Below are 6,000 nucleotides of genomic sequence, written 5' to 3' on the forward strand. Positions count from 1 at the left end.
TCCCTTTACTTAAGTAACCAGCTTAGAACCAACTACAGTACAGGCATTTAAGCTAAACTAGTCCCAGCCCAAGCGTGCTGATGCATCTGTTCATCCAATTTCCTAAAAGGAGGCACTTTGTTTTTGTATGCCTAAACAACACAGCACCTACTGACTGTGCCAAAAGTCCCTTTGAGGTCCATTTCCTTGCAGTAAGTTCTCTTAAATGCCAGAGCGTTCCACCAGCAGGATAGCTCAAGGGCTGCTGCAGAGGCTCCTGCTGAAAGTTTGGTTCAGAAAAGAGACTGCCCTTCCTTCCTAACCAAACTATTGCAATAAATGCATAATCCAACAACCATACACTTTCCCAAAGCGTCCTGGATGACTGAAGTTGACAAAATGCTGACCCAAATGAGAGACACCTGAAGAATCAATAGCCCACTAAACAAGCTGCTGGATGAACCATTTTCTGGCAAGGGTTATCTTGCAAAGCAGTCCAAACAGATCCGAGTAGCTGCAGAAATTGATCTGTGAGTGATAAAAATGATTCCCTTCAGGCTAATACACCATGGTCACAGGAAATATCGTAATTTCAGACATAATCCTCTTCTTCCTCTGCACAGTATTTTCTATCTTAAAAGATAAAAAAAATCTGCTTTGCTTTCAGGCTTATCTCAACACTAATTCTCCCCAACCCTCAATTCCTACCATGCTCTTTCACTACTCAGGCTGATCATGTGGTGACTACGGCTACCTGGTACCACCAAACCCAGAAGCTTGACTGCACAGCAATTCCCAGCGATTGTCTGCTCTCAGTTATCCTACCAATGAATCTATCTATCTGAAAGAATGAAGATTAAAAACTCCATCTGATTATCCAAAGTGATGGGGGAAGGACAGACACAAGAACAGCCTGTGCTGCTCTGGGAGTGCTGCAGGCATTTTTCTGCCTGAGGGCTCTGGAGGCGTGGCTGTTCCTCCCTAACCAAAGCATTTCAGTAACAAAAATACACGCTGGGCAGCCTTTACATCCCAGCTTGCTATTCAGAAGAGACAGACTTAAGTATCATGAGAGCTTGTCAGCCTCTAGCCAACCTTCCTAGAGGAAGTCTAGGAACAGTTGACCAGAGCATCTGATTCCCAGGACAACCAAAATGCACAAAGTCTCTACAAAGACATGCCAAAGTCAGTTTGCTTCCAGCCCTTGCCCCTGGCAGGAGCAGCACTACCCGCTCCAGTTCCTTTCTCTGCTCAAGAAAGTCTCCCCATTTCAGTGGAAAGGCAAGAAACAGTGACACTTTCAGCTTCTAACTACTAGGAGATGTCAATATGGTCCATAGAACACTGCCAGCAACGCCCAAAGCGCAACCTAAATGAGACAAATAGGTCATCTTCAGCCAGCTGACATTTGCCTGAATTACACAAAATGCCACCGCCACAGCTGGCACTTTCCCATATGCTTTGCTGGAAGCTAGGCTGCAGAAGCCAAGAACCAGCCTACTCTCCCACAGGGGTGGGGGGGAAAGACTTGGGAAAACCTAAGTGCTCTACAACCACTCAGCACTGAACCCAAAGCACAAAAATTGAGGAGGAAAACCTTAGCACTACACAGCTTCTATTCTGTACTAAAATACCACAAAGTGCTCGTCAGTGCTAGATGTGGATTCCCAACGTTCACATCCATTGCCAGCCTTTCTTCAAATGCACTGCTACTTCTAACAGTCCTGTGGTCTTCTTCCTGTTGTCTGACTCATTCCTTTATTTCAAACAAATTAATATAGTGAAAGCATTTATCATAACAGGCCTCCGGTGGCGCAGTGGATGTGCCTCCGGTGGCACAGTGGTAGAATTGCTGCTTGCAACACCAGAGGCCCGGGGTTCGAATCCCCCCTGTGGCGCAAGTGGCAGAAATGCTGCTCTACAGAAGGGCTCGAATCCCGGGAGTTGGACTCGATGATCTCTAAGGTCCCTTCCAACTCGCACGATACTGTGATACTGTGATGATAACAGCATTTGGGTTCATTTGCAAGCAGTAACAACGTGGTTTTATTTAACCAATAACTACACCATCACAGCTACCAGATTGTGAGTGGGGAATACAACCCTTGTGCAACTTCAAGGCAATATGTATTTAAAATGATTTGGCAGTCCTTTAGATGGTGAACTGTGCTGATGCTCTGATGGATGACTGCAGATTACATCTATCATCTGTGGGATTCTATGAACTAGTTGACAGTGCATACTAACTATAGAACGGCTTAGGTTGAAAGGGACCTTAAAGATCATTGAGCTCCAACCTCCCTGTCATGGGTACGGCTGCCACCCAGCAGCTCAGGCTGCCCTGAGCCCCATCCAACTTGGCCCTGACTGCCTCCAGTGATGGGGCACCCACAGCTTCTCTGGGCAACCTGTTCCAGTGCCTCATCTCTCTCTACATGAAAAAATTTCCACTGCCATCTAATCTTAATCTTCCATCTTTTAGTTTAAAACCATTCCTCCTTAACAATCACCTCCTTCACCCTACTGGCTCCCTCTCTATTGATACAGTTCTAGGTACTATTGGCCTTCTGGGCTGCAAGTGCATACTGCTGGTTCATGCCCAGCTTTTCATTCACCAAGTCCTTCTCCACAAGCTGCTCTTGAGTTTTTCTCCCAGTCTGTAGACATATCTGGGAATGCCCTCACCCAACTGTAAGACCTTGCACGTAGCCTCGTGGAAACTCATTAAGTTCTCAGAGGCCCACTTTTCAAGCCCATCCAAATACCTCTGGATGGCATCTCTTCCTTATATTGTATCAACTGTACCACTCAGTCTGGTGTCATCTACAAACACGCTGAGGGTGCACGTGATCCTATCAATCATCTGCGCAATTGGTAAAGATGTTAATAAACACCAGTCCCAAGACAGACCCCTCTTGTGATAAAGATGTGGTATGGGACCACGTAAAAGGCCCTGCACAAGTCCAGGTAGATGACATCAGTTGCCTTTCCTTTGTCCACCAAAGCCATCACGCCATCCTAGAAGGTCACCAGATTGGTCAGGCACAATGTGTCTTTGGTAAAGCCATGCTAGCTGCCACGAATCACCTCCTCACCTCGCATATGCCTTAACCTGGCTTCCCAGATGACCTGCTCTGTGATCTTCCCAAACACAGACAAGACACTCACCAAGCCCGTTGTTCCCCAGGAATTCCTTCATCCCTTTCTTAAAAACAGGAGTTTAGTTTCCCTTTCTTCAGCCACTGGGGACCTCAGCTGACAGCCGTGACAGCGAAGACAAAGGCAACGAACTTATTAAATACATCAGCCTTCCTCATGGAAGCAATGTATCAGAAGGAGCATACTCTCCTTTGCCTTACAAACAGCATATCTAAAGGATCCTTCCTTGTTATTTTTCGCATCCCTAAGTTTAATTTCACCTGCGCCTCCGCTTCCCTGCTCAGCACCGGCACTCAGAATAAGGCAGAAACCTCACACCAGAGGGGCACGACGTTACTCACGACCTCTAGGCACCGCACTGACACTCAGCTCGGCCCTCCCGGCTGTCCCGCATCAGTGCTGTGAGCCCAGCCATTAAACGGGCAGAAACGGGCAGAGCAGCGCGGCGACGCGCCGGATCGGACCGTTCAGCAGCATCCTCCCCGCGTGTGGGGAGACACCCAGACACAGACACGACCCCGCGGCCCAGCCGAGCGCCCCTCACCTGCCAGCAGCCGGCCACACCCCGGCCACAAACAGGAAGCAGCGCCCGGTCCCACTTCCGCCCCTAGTTTATGTCACTTCCGCCCAGTTTAGGAAGCCCCCCCGTGTCTGTGGAGCGGCCGGCTGCCGCGAGGTGGGTGGGGCGGTGCGCATGCGCGTGGAGAGCGTGGGGAGCGAGGCGCGAGGCGCTTAATGGGGTTGTGGGCGTTCGCCATGTTGGTGCGTCGTGCGGTTTAGCTTGTGTTCGATCCCTGGCATCGCAGGGCTAGATGTCACGTTCCCTATCCTGGCTGTGCCCTCCCTGGCACTGCTGGTATCCCTGTGTTGGATAGCCTGACAGCCTAACCCAAGTCCCAGGAGAGCTCTCTGTGGGGTGAGGGAGGCCGTGGGCTGCCATTACTGTGCGATGTGGAGTCATCATCTGAGAGAAAACCCCACAGGCAGAGCTTGCTGCTTTCTGCCTTCAGCCCTGCTTCTGTGCCACGGGTCTGCTGAGGAGCACAGCAAACAGAAAGGAGATCTCTGACTCATGCACTTGCTTGTTTTCTCTCCAATGCTTATGTTTGAATTGAGCGATTTAAAACCTGACTTTATAAAACAGTGAATGTTTCCTTTTATTTGTTTATTTATTTATTTATTTATTTTTTAAAGCATATTCTCCCAGCTTGTTCTCACGTTTCTTTTATACTCCCTTAATGTGCACATTCAAGCAATCAAGTTCCTCCAAGCACAAATATTCATGGAAAGTGTGTATTCCAGTACCGCATCCGTAAATATTAAAAACATGCTTTGAAGGAGTATATGCTACAAATCAGGGTCTGTTCGTGCGTATCCAACTTGAGGGAAAAGGGCAAATCCATTACCTAAATGCCTGTTGCAGGTTTTTGGCTTGGTCCTGCTCCATCATAGGGAGATGTGCAATCAGAGATGCTTGTTGAGGCTGCTGAGGAGCAGCATTGGACCTCACAGACCCCAAAGCAGATGAACAGCTGTGGCTTGCTCATAGCGGAGCCTCGTCCAGGTGCTCGCCCTTGTGATTCTTTAATGATGGGGCTGATAAGGCCTGTCAGTATACAGAACATGAGGGCAAAAGGCCTAAGAGCTCTGAGCCTGGCTAAGAGCTTTGAAAACTCTCTGTGAGGGAGGGAGGAATGTGAAATGATGCCAAAACTCAAAGCAGACAAAAAAGGAGATGTAGTGAAGTCTGAGCGGGGAGCGTGTGTGTGGGTGTCAGGACCTGTCAGAGACAAAATAGGGAAGCGGATGTAAGAAGCAACAATCCAATCTATTCTGATCCATTTTTATTTATATACTGCTGACGGAAAGGCCTCCAAATGCTTTCTGCTGCTCACATAAAAATCCAGTTCTGCGTTTATAAAATTGAATACAAAGCAGAAGGTGGAGGCTGGCTGATGCAGCCCCTTGCCATGTTCCCCTCCCAGCCATGCTGAGGATGAGGAAACAGCAGGTTTGCCATATCCCTTAGTGTGAGGCAGAAAGGGAGCTAACAGACCTGGATAGAGGGAAGAGAGTGTTAGGCTAGGGAGACGGAGAGATGGAGGGGCAGAAGAGCAACATGGACTTGGTAAGCCCAGTGTAAGAAGTGACAGTAGCATAGAAGTGCACTGGACAAAGTACCAGGGAGACTGCATTAGTGGGCGAGATGCCATAAATCGTAATGAACTCTTGTGTAGCCCTGTCACACATCAAATATCTTCCCTGCGCAGACAAGACTTAAGTGGATGGGAATGTGTAGGTGTTACCAGCACAGGAATAATCCAGAGGCAAACTGGGGGAGCAGTGGCTATGTGCCACCACAGGTGAAGGCATTCAGGCAGGCTGGGGGTATGATCTGTGGCTGAGTGCTTCTCTCGGCCCACCCAGCTGACACGGAGAGGTTGAGCAGCACCATCTCCAGCTAGGGGGATAATGCACAGGGTTTCCTCTCTCCTTAATATTTGCATTTCATGACATCTCACTGCATAATCTTCTGTAATACTGAGGATGGGATCCCTGAAGAGCTGACTGACAGTCCACCAAACTCTCCCTTTCTCTGCTTTGTGCTGACAAGTTTTAGCAAAGAAAAATAAAACCAGGCAAAAGATTTTTCTTCCCCAACAAAGGGAATGCTACTAAGCATGGTTGTCCTGGTGAGGGAGGATTCAGACAGAAGTCCTTCTTCCCATACAGTTACTTAGACATCAGTTTTCATAGGCTGCAAAAAGAAGCGTTGAATGGTATGCCAAGTCATACATGACAGTGTTTCAGGGGCTTTGCAATTAGGAAGTACGCTAGCTGCTGGTTTGGAAAATGCCTTCC

At 48.4% G+C, this 6,000-nt stretch overlaps 1 protein-coding gene across 1 annotated transcript in view; it reads right to left on the reverse strand.

Annotated features, from left to right (window-relative positions):
- The window catches only part of WASHC1 (WASH complex subunit 1), a 38,626-nt gene extending 34,876 nt beyond the window's left edge, over window positions 1-3,750 (reverse strand). The window contains exon 1 of the mRNA XM_072342457.1: window positions 3,683-3,750. The gene's annotated coding sequence lies outside the window, so the exon portion shown is untranslated. The remainder of the gene's footprint in view (window positions 1-3,682) is intronic.
- Between the last annotated feature and the right edge of the window lie 2,250 nt (window positions 3,751-6,000).

This window comes from Excalfactoria chinensis, chromosome 1 (genome assembly GCF_039878825.1).
Source record: "Excalfactoria chinensis isolate bCotChi1 chromosome 1, bCotChi1.hap2, whole genome shotgun sequence".
NCBI lineage: Eukaryota > Metazoa > Chordata > Aves > Galliformes > Phasianidae > Excalfactoria > Excalfactoria chinensis.